General features: G+C 33.9%; 1 long non-coding RNA gene across 1 annotated transcript in view; it reads left to right on the top strand.

The window, feature by feature from the left end:
- The window catches only part of LOC140685507 (uncharacterized), a 39,016-nt gene extending 20,917 nt beyond the window's left edge, over nucleotides 1-18,099 (top strand). Inside the window, exon 3 of the long non-coding RNA XR_012058754.1 lies at nucleotides 17,523-18,099. This is a non-coding gene — a long non-coding RNA (uncharacterized lncRNA). The remainder of the gene's footprint in view (nucleotides 1-17,522) is intronic.
- The last annotated feature ends 240 nt before the right edge of the window (nucleotides 18,100-18,339 follow it).

Genomic DNA, 18,339 nt, shown 5'->3' with positions numbered 1-18,339 from the left:
AGTAGATTTATTCAGGGAGATACATCTTCCACAGCCAGAGTGTGGTCCATCTCAAAAGGCAAGAGAGTACCCTACCCACTTTTTGACCCTTTATGGTCATCCTAGGAACAGTCATGGAACCTGTGGGTGTGTCATTTAGCATGCTAATGTATTACAATGAGCTTGTAATGAGGTTCAAGTTCTACTGGAAGTCAAATCTTCCACCATCTTGGGTTGAGTATGTTCTAACCAGTTTATGTCCTATCTTCAATTGCTCTGTCATTCTTTTAATGGTTGTGCCTGCTCTTTTCCCTCCTGTCTCACTTTTAAAGGGAGTAAAGGGAGAAAAATGGTGTGCATATCCCTTTGACCATATTCTATCTCTAAATCTGTAGACTTGGACCTTATATCTTAACATTAAAAAATAAATAAAGGCATCAGCAAGTGATGGTACCCCCACATTTGGCAGACTCTATATATCTCACAGACATAAGCTGAATGACTGATAGACAACAAACTTTTTTTTCCATAGTTCTGGAGTTTGGAAGTCTAAGATCATGGTGCGAGCAGATTCATTACTGGTGAAGACTTCCTGGTTCATAGACATCCATCTTTTTGCTGTGTAATCAATTAGCAGAAGACGGCAAGGGATCTTTCTGGAGCCTTTTTTATAAGGACATTAATCTCAGTAAAGAGGGCTCTGCTGCCATTATATATTCACCTCCCAGAGGCCCCACTACCTAATACCATCACCTTAGGGGTTAAGAATTTCAATATATGAATTTAGAGGGAGACTCAGACATTCAGATTGTATCACCACATCTCCAGACTGTTCTCAAATCAAGAAATGACTCAGTGAAATGGAAAGCAACATAAAAATACACAGCATTCAATGTGGGGTCAGAGCCACAGAGCCTACACCACAAGAGGAGCTAAATGTTGTGGGTTGAGCTGTGTCTCCCTAAAAAGATATGTTGAAGTCGTAGCAACCAATGCCTATAAATACGAGTTTATTTGGAATTAAGGCCTTCACAAATGTAGTCAAATTAAGATGAGGTTGTATTCAACTCGAGTGGTTCCTAATCCAACATGACTGGTGTCTATATGAGAAGAGGAAAAAGAGACATAGACAGAGAGAGGGAAGGTAGCAGGGACAGGGACAGAAATAGAAGTGAAATGACCAAGGAACCCCAAGGACTGAAAACCATCATCAGAAGCTAGGAAGAGGCAGTGAAGGGTTCTAGCCAGTCTCAGCGGAAATATAGCCCTTTTGACAATTTAGTCAGCAGGGCCATATTTCTGACTTCTAGCCTCCAGAATTGTCAGCCATTTCTGTTGCTTTAAGCCACTCATTTTGTGGTACTTTGTTATGACCATTCTAGGAAACCGATACACATAACCCAGGTCATCAGCATAGACAGGCATCGTGCAGAGAGCAACCCATGCAAAGGTAGTGCATGAAACACATTTTAAGTACTAGGAAAGAAATCTGTATGTGGCAGTGAGTTTCTATAACAAATTAAGCTTTTGTATCAGAGAGTGCAGAACTGAATGAACATATAAAAACTTAGATAAAAACAATCCAGAATGGAGACACATTCCTCCATTGACCAAAGGCTCTCATCCATTCCTTACAGTGTTATTAAAAAAAAAACCTAGAAATTAATACCAAATTCTCATTTTTACGTCATTTACAGTTTACCGTATGTGTAAATAACTTAGTTACTTATATAGTAAAATGTATATTATTCTCATTTAAATATACGGGTTCAGTCACTGTCCAGAAAAAAAAATATATATATATAGTTATAATATTTTAAGTAATAGAAATGTTCCAAATATTAAAAGAAAAATATGATGCTGCCCAGATTGGGTAGCCAATTTGCCTGTTGCCAAGACTCTATCTTTCACAATATGTGTTAACTGATGTAAATAGCAGACTGTAGGGAATATTTCTTGGCAATGTTAATTTTGTTTGTGCTTCAGTACTCCATGTGACACCACAGGATTAATTCTGATTCTGGAAAGGCAAAATCCAAATTGACAAGTGCAGAATGTATAAAGCTAGCCCATGGAATTAAATGGACAAAATAAGAGTTCTGTGTTACTCTGTATACACAGTGAAAAACAGGACTCAGTAAATATGGAGAATTAAAAAAAAATCTTTATATCATTAAATTTTAACATTTTTCTACTTAAGAATGACATTTACTAATTAAAAATAATAGATGACTCATATCGTCATCATTGATTAGTTGTATACCATGAAAGGGGATATTTGTTCTTCTGCCTCCCTGAGCTACATTTAATATAAACAAATTGTGGAGTTTCTCAAGAAAGTGTGGTCATGGATGCAAAATAAACACACAGATTGCGCAGAACGAAATTCCAAATAAAACATGATCTAAACATTTACATTAAAACTGGAGAATTTTATATGATACATCATATTAACCTTACTCTATACATATTATTTTTTATTTGAAAGTAAATGTCATCTTTAATTAAAAATACTCCAAAATATAATACATATTTACATAGTAAATATTATAAACTCAGTACACTGTTGTCAATGTAATAACAGTTATTATTGAAGCTAAGGTATAAAATATAGCATTTTATAGAAAATATAAAACATATTGAAAAACTTAAAGGAATCACCTCTCATATATTGTATACATATATCAGTATTTTAATAAATTAATTTTGAACAGTATTTTGTTATAGTCACATATTTAGTAGACAAATGTGCCCATCTCCTTTGAAGTTAATATTGGAGTACCAAAATATGTAAGATTTTGCCATTGATTATTTTTCTATTTTCTGCTCTCCTAATCCATTTGGCTCATAAGCAAAATCATCATCAAAGAACCACTGAATACTCCTAAGGACTTAGCAATATACTAGGTGTTTGATCATTGAAAACTATAAAGAATATGCTTAGTTACTGTTGAACTGAAATGCTGAGTGGTCCATTAGGCAGAAATGAGTAATCATCCATCAGAGGCACCCATGGTAAATGATTACCCTGACAGTTCATATGTTGAATATGAGAGCACTCATGAGAATATATGCACTGGATGATGGGATGCTAACTTTTCTATTATTCCAAAAGTCTGTTCTTCAGTAAAGGGCTGTAACTCAATCTTAAGTCACTCGCTGAGCTATACATAGCATAGGCTATAAATAATCCTGATGCACCCATTGTATCTACAGAAAAGTATCTCAAGTGTTTTGATTTATAACATGAAGCCACTAAAACCCGACGCCATACACAGGTAATCTGGAATTTGAATTGTTAAGTAAGGGAAGAGGATATAAGGACATTAGTGATATTCGCAGTATTTGGAAAGATCTAATTTGCACCCTAATGATGAACTATATAGAAATGGTGCCATAATACGCCCATTATATTAACAAATCTCTGGCAACTCAGAAGCAACTGGTTGCTTAGTTATATTAATAAGCGAGATGTCACCTGGAAATAAAAGAACTAGACTCAATTACAGCTTTTATAGATACCCCCAGCTAAATTCTTCTTGTATTTGTAACCCTAACTAAAAATAATTCTATATACTAAATAAAAATATTTTACAGTAATGCTAAATAACTTGTAATAGTATAAAACACTCCATTTAATACTAAAAGTGAATACTACATACTAAAACATGAGTAAATATTAAAAATGAATAATTCATACTGAGTTTAACATCATCACAGTGGAAATTACATCAGACCTAATTAATGAAAGTAATGATTATAATAAATGTATAATAATAATGATGACCTATGCAGTCTTCTTCTCCATATTGAAAGTACACAGATTAGTGTGAGATACATTAGTTTGAAAATAAAAATATGCTGAAGAAAAGGAAGAACAAAATGAATGAATGAAAATGAGTATAAAACCAAAACAAAATAAATGTCAGTTTAGTGAAATATATGAGCACTTTGTTACATAGGTGATTGGAATTTATGAAAAGAAAAAAAGTCTGGAAGAATTTGATTTGTGGTTATTTAGAAGGGGTGAAATAATTAGCAGCTCTATTTGTCTCTTCAAATCAGATCAAAATATTAAATAGACTTACATTGAATTTATTTGTATATTTATGTATCACCTCTCTCTATAGGCCTCTAACTCATATATATTTAAGATATATGCTATGTGATTTAATATATAAGATCATAATGTCTGCGTAAAGAGAGGAAAATGATTAAAGTGAGGGAAACACACTAAAAAAAGGAAAAAGTGCTAAATAAAATCCTCAGAGAACTTATACCACTAAATAGTGATTGGTCTTCAAGGTTAAGAATTATTTAGCTGTCTTTAAACTATTTTATAAACATGGAAATCATTTCTGGAGGCACTAACTCATTTGCTTATTCACTTATTTAATAAAGCAGCCTAATGATTATCGAGTATTTGCATGTATCAGATAGTGGAAATGTAAACTCCTTGAAGACAAGCATTTTTATTTTGTAACCTTAGAGCAGAATCTTTTACATAGCATTTATTTGATACATACGTGCTAACTGAATGAATGTACGCTAGGTGCTAGTATCTAATAATGAACAGATCAGGTGCCACTCATGCCCTTCCAGGATTTCCAATGCAGAGGGTAGAGCTTACTAACGTTCAAAATTACTGTTATATATTGTGGCAAAGTTCATAGCCATCACCCAAAAGCAAGTTAGATTTTTGTTCAGCAATATTGAAAATGAGTAACCCAGAAGCAAGATGTTGACTATCAGGAGCAAGGAAATGGAATTTCAGGAAAGGCCAGATTTTAAATGTGTGGTTCCCTTCAAAGAAATCCTTTTAATGTTGGTGCAAAATAGAAGGATCTCCAGGTCTTCTGTCCCTCTTTTTATATATCCTCTGCGTTAGCAACGCGTCTTTACACATGCAGCACGTATGGGCAATCTGAGAAAAATCTTGACTATAAAGTCTCTAAGTAGTGGAATTAAGCACAAATTGGCTGTTTATTCACCCCAAAAAAGACCCTCTAGGGAAAGATTGGGAATGATTCAATATCCCGGGAGGAAATTCAGTGATAAACATCTCAGCTCTTCAGATGTAGTCCAGTAGTCGGATCTTGGATCCACGGTTTAGTGTGTTCATTGAAAACTTAGAAAGAATCATGAAGAAATTCAAAATAATCAAATACACTAAAATACAGAACGTATAAAAAAAGACAGGAAGGTTTTGTTTATTTTTTTAATTGATGTGTCAATTAAGTGGTGAATACAACCTTTAAATGATTTACAAGGATTAATTTACAAACTATAATAACAGGTCATTGTCTATTTCTATCAAAGAGAATAAAAAAGGCACACATTTGCAGCAGCATGGATGGATCTGGAGACCATCATTTTGAATGAGATAAGACAGAAAGAGAAAAATGAATACCATATGATATTACTTATATGTGGATTTTTTTTTTCAGAGCACAGATGAATGTATTTATAAAACAGAAAAAGACTCATAGACATAGAGACCAGACTTATGGTTACCAGGGAGGAAAGAGGATGGAAGGGATAAATTGGGAGCTCAAGATTTGCAGATACTAAAAAAAAAAAAAAAAAAAAAAAAAAGATTTGCAGATACTACTATATATAAAATAGATAAACAACGTTTATACTGTATAGCACAGGAAACTATATTCAATATCTTATAGTAACCTACAATGAAAAAGAATATGAAAAGGAATATATGTATGTATATGTATGACTGAAACATTATGCTGTCACCAGAAATTGACACAACATTCTAAACTGAGTATACCTCAATAAAAAAAGGTTAAAAAAAGAAAAAAGACATAGATTTAGTATACATTACAATTAACTCACTAAACCTTTAAAATTTTTTCTTTACAGTGAACGTTTTAAAACACTTATTAGTGACTTATTTTGAAAAATGATGACATCTCATTGAAAAATACTCGTGAATCATATACATTTTCATCTTCCAGGTATGGATATAATTCTTCCCAAAACAGAGGAGTGGCCCTTCTGCATCACTGTAGATACTACTGAAAGTGAGACTTCATAATCTTAGTCTTCTCTCCATTAATCAACTGCCCTCAATTCTTTCAATATGCTCATTGCTTCTCTTTTATTTCTTCAACTATGAATGTTATGTTGCTGTATTCTATATGTTTTTGTAAGCTAGCTGAATATTTTAAAGAAACAGAAAGCAGTATCCAAAATGTATTAACTCATGTAGGGCATTCAGGAACTGAGTAGTATTAAAACGGATCACTGGACTCCATATATTTTGAATTTCTATTTGCAATTCTAAATTCTTTATTTCTTAAGTCTAGGTTTGAGGATAATTTATAGGAAAGAAATACTTGTTAATAATCAGATTTAAAATATTAGTCCTACAAATGAAAGGTCAATGTAGATTTTAAAATCAGCAATTCTTAGCTGGTTCCACATTAATGTTAAAATAACATATTTGGAGGGACCTTTTAGGAACGTGTGCTAGACAGCATTGCAGGGAAAGAAGGAAACACACCTACACAAGTCCTTTTAGCATCAGCATCATTGATTTCCACACTAAATGAGACTTACAAAAGCTCTACTTCAAAACTATAAATCAGAGAAACATATACAAATCATGTAAATTTTTACTAAATGAAAAGAAGATGTGATATGATTTAAAAGATCAGGGTAGGGATGTGTAAGCAGGATTTCTGTGATTAATGATCCAAAGTAAACTTTATTATTTAAGAGCTATTGGACTATAAAGAAGCTGATTTTTTCCTTCCCAACAATGTGGATTAGCTTTACACAGTGTCATAAATATTGACAGCATTATGTTAGTCATGCGTTTTGATTTGTCTTTCTTACTGAGAATTCCTATAGAAATAAGGATTATGTAAACATTTTTAGGATGCATGCACCCAGGGGTTGAAATGATGGGACCAGTGACTCTATGACTATTAAGTTGTTTTCATGCTGTTAAATATTTTGCATAACAGTGGGAGCTGAGGTACAAAAGGCTGTTTCAGCATCTCTTACTACAACTCTATTTTTCCCACGATTTGTACATAGATTAAAGTTAATGGTTTTGATTTTTTTCCCCCATGTTCTGTGAAGGAAAAGGCTAATGCATCAAAACGTTAAACTTTTTTCTTTTTTTTAGAATTCTATCTAAAGGCTAAAGCTGAAGACAATAAGCATTAAATACCCACACATTCTAAAAAATGATTTTTGAATATATCCAGGCTGGTACGCTAGTACTTATTAACAGCAAAACTGGTCAGAAAACCCAATTCAAAAAGAGTTACATCATAAAAGACTGGAAGAATGAAAGAGATTCTTTCAGGTGAATTTTTAAAGTTGGGAAGGGGATTTCCTGCAGGAGAGTACCTTGATATCTTGCTGCTGGTCAGGATTTTGACTGCACTGTGGCATTGCAACTGTGAGGTTTTGTACCAGAAAATCCTTAGAGCAGATTGATGTGGGCTAGATAGGGGTTGACACACATGTGAAAGTGGAAACTGAAGCCTGCTTTCTTTTGCCAGAAGTCTTAAGACAGGAGTCTGGATGGAGAAACTAAGAAAAATATGCTATAAGGGAGATTACAGAAATTTTCCCCTTTGCCGAGGCAAAGATATATAAGATCTTGTGTGGTAATCAGAACCCAGCAGCTCAACCTAGGGCTTCTGTTTTTGACTGTGAGGAGAGGTGATCCTGGAAATAAGAGGATTTGCCCCAGGGTTCAGGAGAACAGTGGAAGTCAAGAGGCAGCAGAGGAATGCTTCTCCTATAAGGGAAAGAATTAGTGGTGAGACAGGAGGGAAGGTGGCAGGGCACAGCCATTCAAGGAATGACACAGCAATTAACACCAAGAAGGTGGAAAACTAAACTCCCTACAGGCTATGAGGTCCAAGATGGCAGGAGATTTGACTTCCAGTAGGTTCCAGTAGATCTTGAGCTTCATTATATGCTCATTGTAATATAATAACATGGTAATGGCCTTCCCACAGGCATCATGACAGTTCCCAGGCTTACCATAAAAGGTCAAAAAGTGGGCAGTGGCCCAATTCCTGGGAATCCCTGCCTCCTTCCCCAAAGTAGTTGGAATAATCCTCTCACTTGTTAGCATGTGAAGCTACCGAGCCCATAAAAATGAACAATCCCCAAACCTCATGGCTGCTCTCCCTTCTGAGTGAGATGGACTGCACTCTGTCTATGGAGTGTATATCTATTTTCACTTTAACCACCCCACCACCCCCACACCCCTATGCCTGTGGCCTCTCTGGCCTTCTGAAATGGTCGACACTATGTCTACAGAGTATGTATCTCTCTGAATGAATCTACTTTTACTCAACTGTGGCTCACTCTTAAATTCTTTCCTGCTGGAAGCCAAGGAATCTCACTTGGCTGGGCATCTCCCAGGGACTCAACTGAGACCTGGAACACAGCCATCCTCTTGCCCTCACCTCCCATTTTCCTGTATCAGTGGGATTACTACCAAGGGAGGGTCTCTGCCATTGACAATGGCACCCATAAGAGAACCAGACTTTGGATGTCTGTCATAATGACAGCATGATGCCAATCGTTATCAGCTAACATGAAGCTAGAAACAGTTCTAAATCTATCAATGCTTAAATACAATTGGTTCTACCAGTTAGTTTTACTGTAGTCTACACTCATTTCTAAATGGTATATTTTATAACGAATCATGGAAAAAGACACTTGAATACATTAAAAGAGGGGTGCCAACACTGTTAAGGTGTCTGAAAAGCATGCTTCATAAGGGACAATGGAAAAAATATGGTGGTGTTGGGAAAAGGAACTACAGGTAATAGATGGAGGGACGTGACTAATGTACTCAGATATTTAAGGGATTCTTAAGTGGAGGATAGATTGTTTTCTAAGTTCAAACTTAAAAATCAATGGGTAAAAGATAAATGGGTGAAGATTTTGGATGCATATAAATAAAATAATAAGAAAAAGTCTATTAAGGAATAACTAGTCACACAAAATATTTTTCTCCCATCATTGGAATTATTCAAGTCAGAACTAAATTATCATAGATGGAATTAGAGGAGTGTAATTGACCAGATGGCTTTTAAAACATATACCTCAGTTTTCCAAGGAAGTTCTAGCTTTCTCTTCATTTTTGAAAGGGTCCAAATATTAAAAGAAAAATATAGTCACAGTACCTAAAAGGTTCTTTCCAAATCTAAAAGTTTATGAATCTATTCTTTGGATAAAATCACTGACCTTCTTTGAATTTCATTCTTCTTATACAAAAAGAGGGTAATATGTACCTAGATTCCCTTCTGAGTTGTTTTTGAATCAAAGCTAATAGCATATAAAGAAGAAATTTTAAAATATCACATACTTTGCCCATTAATATTGTTTTGCAACTATTAGTTTCACTGTTTAATCATTTCATTCAAAGGGTTTAAATTAGCAAAGTTTATTTATTTCCTGATGCTACATGACTGGCAAAATATTGATGTACTATTGGTGAGAATTGTGGGCCCTTCTCTCTCAATTAAGAATATGTGTATTCTTAATTTATATATATTTCTTCCATGACCAAGAAATTTAACAGAACCAAGCTAGTATTAGAGGATAAAGGGCATATGAACCATGACTGAGATATGTCCAACTATATACAGTGGGACGACTCTCTTCAAATTCCCAGTTGAAGAACATTGAGCTTACATTAACCTAAGATGTAGAGAGTTAGGTTTTGTTTCCTTTTTTCTTTAACTGAAGTATAGTGTTTGCTTAGTATTTGTCCAGTTTTCCTTGAACTTCCTAGAAGACTTGATAAGACAGCTGTGATTCTAGGATAACAAACAGAAGCAGCTATCCTGGCCTAAGGTTACCATTTTATCCACATTCCAATCATCTCTTGATTTAAAATATAAAGACTATCCAACTCTTTCTTAACCACACACTGCTTATTCACTTCTCTTACCTACTGAGAGGAATTAAGGAATTAAGTACTGCTGCCGATCTGTAGAAACAACACTAGGCAGAAAAGAGCAGACATTGATACTTCTCAGTCTACTAAAAAATAGACTAAAAAAATGGTAATCCTATGTCCTGTTTTACTGGAGACAGTCTTGTTTTACAGCATTGTTCCAGAAACCCCAACAACTCCTTTTCACTCACAAAAGTGTGAATTGAGATTAAGATGCTCAAAGAATATACTTCCTGGTTGATTTATAGGAAAGATACAAACACAGCATTCAAACCAGTTGTAAAAATTTATATATGAAAATTAATTAGTTTTTTGAACTTTGTTTTACTGAAACTTTTTAAAGTTTCACCTTATAAATCAATGAATCTTTTGGATGGCAGGTAGGTATTTGTTTTTTCCTGTGCATAATGTGTCTTCCCCAAATAGTTTGATAGTACCCAGAGAGTAAGATCCATCTCTAAACCTCTCAACATATTTACGTTTTCCAAATAAATATTAAGTGAATGAATGAAGATGAATGAAGAATGATATTACAATTTCTGTTAGAAATTTAAGAGTAAATCTGGAAAAAAAATCAGTCTCAGTTTCAGAAGAGTTGTCGGTGGTTTTAAATTATACTGCATCATAATTAAATGAAAGAGTCATAACATTATTCTAGAAATACCTTCACAAAGTTATCTGAAATTATTTATGTCTCTAAAAATAGACTAAGTACAGACATAATTCACTTTTCAGTTTAGCCTTTTTTTGTGGAAACATCTTTGTTGTAATAAAAACTGAGATGATTGACCTAACCTGAGAAAAATAGCTTCTTATGCTGTTTTTAACAAAATGAATTTTAAATAGGAAATGAAAAAAAAAATCCAGGTGGATATAAGGCAATGGCACATAATCATAAAAAGACATTGGCAGTTTATAGACTATTGTTCCTCTGAAAATGTGAGCTTAAAAAAAAAGTTAAAAAAAGAACATTTCAGGAGAAGCAAATGCCATTATTTCAGTGTCTCTTAACCACTGGAATTGTTTAACAGGAGGGAAATACTAATTAAGATTTCACTGCCACCAAGCAATAAGATCTTCATGCAGAAGCCCAGGGTTCTCAGATTTAATCAGACTGAGCTCCCTCACCTTCCACTCCCCTCAGTAGAGAAGACACACATTGGATAATCCATGACCTCAAGAGATTATTAATCTATAAAAATGTCCTTGCCCTCCCACATCCTCCCAGCCTATAACAATAATTATGATGGCTGCCTCAGAGTTGTATTGCTGTTAAAAATGGCAATAATAATGATGGAATTAAATCTTCTCCCCTTATATATAAATGCAACACTTCTTTCCATGCTCTTTGGATAGGATCCATTCTTTTCTATCAGACAAGGCTATGCATCATTCTTAAACATACTGTAAATCTTCTAATAATTAATAACTGCTAGAACTCAGATCCTTAAAAAATGAATTTATATGAATTATGAATCACCTGTAACTGAATTCATTTTTGCCTTTCCTCAGCTATAAAGACCAGAGGAAAGGGAGCAGTTGTCGAATATGTATATGATTTTAAAATGTTTTTCTCTTTAAAAGATTTTGGTTGTTTAAGTTGGCTTTATTTTTTTTGTTGGAATTGTTCCTCAGAATCAACATTTGACTGTCATTTCAAGAGGGTATGTTTTGTTATGCCTGGCTTTGGAGGTAGTTTTTTTTTTTTTTAACTTTTGGTTTAAGTGTGAATTTCCTTTTATTATAGAACTAGTGCAGTTAATTTAGGAAGAAAATAAAAAATAATCAGAATTAATATAATACTATATAGAGGTGCTATTTAGTTTTTGTAGTATATCCATCTAAAGTATTATTTGTGCATATTTATATATACTGTATGTCTGTATCACCATCAATATCAATATAGACACAGATGTGTTGGTGGAGATTATGCAATACATTGTATTTTTAATGAACTATTTTTACTTGAAAATATATCTTTCCCGCTACTGCAAGGTGAAAGGTGTATGCATTATACTGTGTATCCCATACTTCCTTGTTACTTACGGACTTCAAGATATTTTATTGAATAAGTCATTTATGTAACCAAAATTGGAATTCATTCTATAGGTTTTTTTTAGCCACTAAAAAGATAACTAGTCATATACCAAATAATACATTTTGTATATTTTCTGACATATACTTTTACATTTTTATTTATGTTTCTTCCTTCTGTTCTGGTATTCCTCTATATATCAACTACAATTTTCATTTTTTTGAAGAAAGGTGAGGTTCAGAAAGGTTTAGCAGCTTATCCAAAGTCACACAGATGGTAACTGAGAACAAGACTTGCTGTTACCTGCTTTCAAAATGAAGTGGTAGGTTCTGGCATTATGCGCTGAGTTTACAATTGGACGAAATTATAAGTGAGGAACTGATGGATGTGCTCTAAAGGATCCCAGATAAAAAAGCAGAAATGTTGGTAAAGTGACTCTAAATTTACCAGTAATCTGTAACTTGGCTTCTCTCTGTCTCAATTTCATAGTGGGGAAAATTTTCTGTGAGTAAAAACTATAAACTTTAATTCTCAAGTGAGTTTAAATATATGATGTACTATTTGAAAACTGTACAATTTATTTGTTATGATCTATCCAGTTTCTCTTTAATTTTGTTTTGACAAATTGCTAAACTAAGATCAAAATTTTTAAATGAACTTTCCAAGGTTTCTCAGGTAATATGTGGGTATAATGTGTAAATAGCATGGGCTCTCCATTACAGTATTTGAAATTCTGTATGAAAAACTCACAAAAAAAGAAAAAGAAAACAGAAGGAAGAAAACCATTGGTTTACTCCATCTTCCATATCTGGCTCAGCAATGGGAAGACACATACCGTGTAGTGGTCATTTGAACACAAAAAATGTGTCTCAGTTGTATTTTCATTTCCTTCACAAAAAATGGAGTGTAGAATTCTGGGAAGAAGGGAAAGGGCAAGGTGTGGTTGTGTGTGGGGATGCTGTTTCAAACAGCAATTACTAGACTACTTAATACATCTATTAGCGCTTTTTAATACAGAAATGATGGCCCTTTACCTGAAAACTATTTTCACTCTCTGCTTGATTATCCTCAAATCTTGAATGTGTTGAATTTGTACTTTTTCTTATGTTAAATACGTTAGTGTGAGAACCAATTAAAGTTTAACTGTCACTTAACCTTAATTCAAATCGTAAATCTTTTATTTTTTTTTACTAGCATATGTTTTAATACAAGGGAGGTGTCAGATAGAAGGAAAATTTGACTCCTACTGCAGAATTTAGCAGAAAGTGGATTAGATGTTTCTAACCAAAGACAATCATCATAGTATAGCAGCAGTTTTCAGTTTTTTAAACTTTATTGTATTCTATATATATTTATATAGATATAGATATAGACATATACACATATATACATATTTATACATATATACACATATTTTTAACTTTACTGTATTCTATATACATATATTATATATAATATATATACATATATTATCAAAAAAGCTTACAAATAAAAATATTTAAGTATTTGGACTTTACCCTACATATACATATATTCTGTCTACATATAGAGTATGCTGTATTCTATGTGTGTGTATATATATATATAAAACTAAATTTAGCTCAGTTTTGTCAGAGGAAAAATTTAGTAATACATGGAAGAAGAATTTACAGCTTTTAAGCAACTACTTCTAAAACAAGGTCAGGTAGAAGCAAGCTTCATATATATATATATATATGTATATATATGAAGCTTCATATATATATGTATATATACACATATTTACATATATATATGCAATAGTGTGCAAGGCATGTTTTGAAGTAAAAACACTCAATTGGAAATACAGTTTATGGCATAATCCCTACCGTACATATATATGTTAATATGGTACCTATAGCATATACATAGTTTAACAACAAAACGTATTAACAACAAAACTCTTACAACTAAAAATATTCAAGTATTCGTATTGGGAGCCAGAAAGAGATGTGAATATGAGGTGACAGTGTTCTGGCTTCAGCCAGATGCTGGAGGGTAAAGCTCACAGGCTCATCTGGCAGCAGCCGCTTTACAGAGGGGAGGACACTGGCTGCAATCCTGTGGCTGGAGGCAAGTCTGAAAGGCACCAGCAGGGAGCTGGTCAAGCCCGATGTGGCCCTCCATCCCCTACACTGAAGATATGCCTGTGTGTTTCCTCAACAGACCACCCTGCAGAAGGAACACCATTTTGCTTGGAGGCTCACCTTACTTAATCAAAGAATGCAGTCACAGAGGAAGAGAATTTAGCTCAGTTTTGTCAGAGGAAAACTTCTTAGTAATACATAGAAGAAAAACTCACAGCTTTTAAGCAACTACTTCTAAAACAAGGTCAGGCTGAAGGATCAAGCTTCATCAAACAAGTAAGAAATTTCCAGCAAGGAACTTCCTGAAAAAGTGACTGTAACTGAAACTAAACCCTAGAAAGTTAGTTTAAAGTTCAGGTACAAAAGGAGACCTAACGTAGAAAGAGCACCAATTATTGCTCATGAGTAGGTTTATAGCAAAATTACTGATTAGCAGTATTTCCGGACTCGAGGAGGAAACCTGGGCTTTCCCTCTGTATCCTTAGGTGATTACCTAGAATGAAATTCATTGCCCTAATTTTTTTTTTGTTAATTTAAAAAACTTTCACTAGGTTTTAACCTTAAAATCAATCATAAGATTTTAGGTATGGACATAAAAAAACAATATAAGATTAACAGTTACTTTTACTAAACTGGCATGGAATATTTGGTGCATTCATATCTATGTAACTACTTAATATATTAATTGCATAATAACCTTATCTAAAATTGGAATAAAAATAATGCACTGAATAAAGTAGGGGCTGGTCAAAAGGATCAGTTAATCTGTTTAAGTGTGGTCATGGTACCTACAAATATGTTCAAATTTGCATGGTCTTAATTTAGCATAACTTTGACATATAAACAACCATGCAAAAAACAATAAGTGAAGGAAGTACAACATATATGTCAAACTAATTCCTAACCCCCAGTATCTCAGAATGTGACCTTATTTGGAAATGGGGTCCTTGCAGGTATAATCAAGTTAAGATGAGGTCATGCTGATGTAGTGTGGGCTCGAATCCAATATGACTGGAGTCCTTAGAGGAAAAGGAGAAGACACAGAATAAATCTGTGACTCTAAGACACAGATACAGGAGGAAGGAATGTCATGCGGCACTAGAGGCATAGGCTGACGTTTTACAGCTGCAAGCCAACCAACACCATAGATGGAAAGCCAGTCACCAGAAGCAGAAAGACAAAAAAGGATCGTCCCCTACAGGTTTCAGAAGGAGCATGATTCTAGAGACCCTAAGAGATGAATTTGGACCACTAAGCCTCCAGATCCATGAGCCAATACAATTCTGTTGTTTTAAGCCAAACAGCTTGTAGTCCTTGGTTATAACAGCCCTAGAAAACAAATACACTTGCATTCAAGACATCCTTCTCATTAAGTTACAGGATGATGGAACATTCACAAATAATTCAACAGTATTTAATCTTATGAACCATATACTTTGGGAATACAACTTATATACAAATATGAGAATAATGTTAGAGCCCCTGATAATCCTGAGGTTGATCAATGAAATTAATGTGACATTGAGCAGAGTTCAACAGACTCCATGGCCAGTTTCAAGGCAATTTAGAAAATAGAAATTCTGAAATTCTCTTTACTTACTTTAAAATATCATTATTGCTTCATTTATAGTGCTGGTTCTTCTTCATTTGGAGTCTTCGCCCACCCTTATTTATGAGTAATGGGATATGAGAAAGGGCAGAAATGAACGTGTAGTTGGGTCCCAGACAACTGGAGCAATTTGTAAATTGCATTTACATCGGAGTAATTTTAGATTTGTATGTGTATTACAACTCTTTTGTGGCCAAAGGGCAGTAAAGTTTCTTAAGAAAAATAGATCTCTTTCTAATTTATGTAAAGATACTAACAACAACTCACCAGAGCAGGCAGCTTTTCTAGGTTCTGATTTAGACCTTAGATGCACCTGAAGAAAAAAACACAGATAAAGGGAAGACTAAAACATAAATTGACGGCCCTCTGTTTACAAAATCTACTCCGTTTCCATGAGCCAGTATTCACCTATTTTCTTTGATTTAGACAAATTCAAGATTTCTGGTTTTGATCCTCCACAGTTTCTGCAGGAGAAAAACAAAAAATAAGAATGAAATTTAGATCGTTCTCATTCCCAAAGTTGCAAGAGAAAAAAAAAAAAAGATTTAAGACATCATTAAATCTGAGCTACAAAATAAGGAAAAAAAAGGCTTGTTTAAAATTGCAAATCCCAAGACAGCTTGTAATGTCTGGATCCTATCTTATTGGAAAAGTGAGAATGTATGATTTTATAATAATGTTGGTGAATTAAACCTTGCTTATCTTCTTGCCATGTTAACTCTGGGTATTTTAGATCATATTCATTTGAATCAATGTAGAAAATACACCCTTTAGAAACCTAATTATCTTTGATTAACGTTAATTGGGTAAAAGATAAGTGTATCCAGTCAACTGAGGATATGTATTTAAGAAAAATGTGGGTTATAAATAGCATATAAGTGATTTATTTAAAGGGGGACATCATATTCCAGTTGGATTTTTAAACAAGGTTTGAATTAATTTATAAACAAAGTTTAGAGAAACAAGAACAAAGTTTGTCTCCTACCTTCAACTTTAGTTCTGGAAGAACACAGCATGGCGTTTAAGAACAGACTTTAGCATCGGACAGTTTGGTCTGTCACTCATTCACTGAACTCAGGCAAACTTTTTCAGCCTCAGTTGGCTCATCTGTATATTTAATCTGTCTCATAGATTTTTATGTGAAAAAGGTGAGATAATGCAGATAAAGTGTTTGACTACAAAATATATCTCATAGTAAACCCTTAACGTTGTTTGTAGTCATTACCACATTATTATGAACGTGACTGCTACACACACAGAGAACAAAATCACTAAACTCTCTAACACGGAGGGAATGATACTGACGATTCTCATGTTCCTTCTATAAAAATACTGAAGTTGATAATCATTGTATATCATATATAGTGCTGGTAGCCGCATGTGCTTTTCTAAATATTTGACAAATATTGACTTGTTGAATCCTTATAGCGATTCCATGTGGAGCCATTATTATTATCCCTGTTTTACAAATGGAAAACTGAGGCACAGAGAAGCTTAGAAACTTGTCTAAGGCTACACAGCAGAGCTGAATGTTGCTGCCAAGGAAGCCTGGCTTCAGAATCTGTGGTCATATCCTGAAGCCACAGTTCTGTCATCAAAATGCACACCACTCTGTGGATTGCTATGAAATGTGCTTTGTTGTTCATTCATTTTATGTGAAGGTTTATATAAAGTGTAATTCCATGCTTCGATTATGCTTTCTTACTAGGTAATGTACTTGTGTCTCGATGGTATTTTACCAATGTAAATCAGAGAGTTTGACCTTCAGTCAACTCAAAGAAAAATATTTGTCCACAAATCTGATTTTAAGCTTCACTCTAAAAGCCCTTTTGTTCACAGGGAAAGAGCTGAAAGAAGACACTGGAACATGGCAGGATGCTTATGCGAGGGAGCCCTTATAGTTTAAACGTCTATGCTTCTAACAAAGCAAGAAGCCAGCGATTATGTTTCAGAAAAGAAAGTTGATTGGCAACTGGGATTCATAATAAAACTCAGGGTCGGACCACAGGCTCAGAGAGGGAAAAATTATATAGAAAAGAGGAAGAACTTTTTTTTTCCCCCACTGTATCATTTTCCTGCATAGAGAGCTTTCCTACGAGATTTATGCAGAGTCATATCTGTAGCAAGAAGAAAAGGATGCTCTGTCCTTAGAATCAAAGCCAAAGGAAGAATGAAGAATAGAACAGAAACAATAAGCTCTATCTTCTTATGGTCTCGTATGAAAAGGAAGTGAAAGTGTTTCTGACGCTCCCATTAAATGCAGTAAACTGTTTTAAGAAAAGGATTATATCGAAACCATTTCAACAGCCTTAAAGAAAGAACACTGTTTTCAATTTCCTTAAAACTTCAGTAGGTTTCAGTACCTTCGTATTTTTCAACTTTATGTTGGAGATTTTTTAAACAAGCCCAACATTGATAAGAGTCTTTTAACCAGTGTGTTTTGCTGCAGTCATCCAAAATAAATTCAATTTTCTTAAAAAAGAACACTGTGAACTTGTTCAGAATATTTACTTGAATAGCCAGTTTTCATGTATTTGTTTACTCTCAAAATATCACAATATCACTGTATTTTTCTTGTTAGTGTGATACATGTCCATTGCAAAATTTCAAACAGCATTTAACAATATGAAAAATAATATTAGCTGAATTCTTGTAA

The sequence above is a fragment of the Vicugna pacos genome, chromosome 14 (assembly GCF_048564905.1).
Source record: "Vicugna pacos chromosome 14, VicPac4, whole genome shotgun sequence".
NCBI classification, from domain to species: domain Eukaryota; kingdom Metazoa; phylum Chordata; class Mammalia; order Artiodactyla; family Camelidae; genus Vicugna; species Vicugna pacos.
This window is presented reverse-complemented; position numbering and strand designations above follow the sequence as displayed.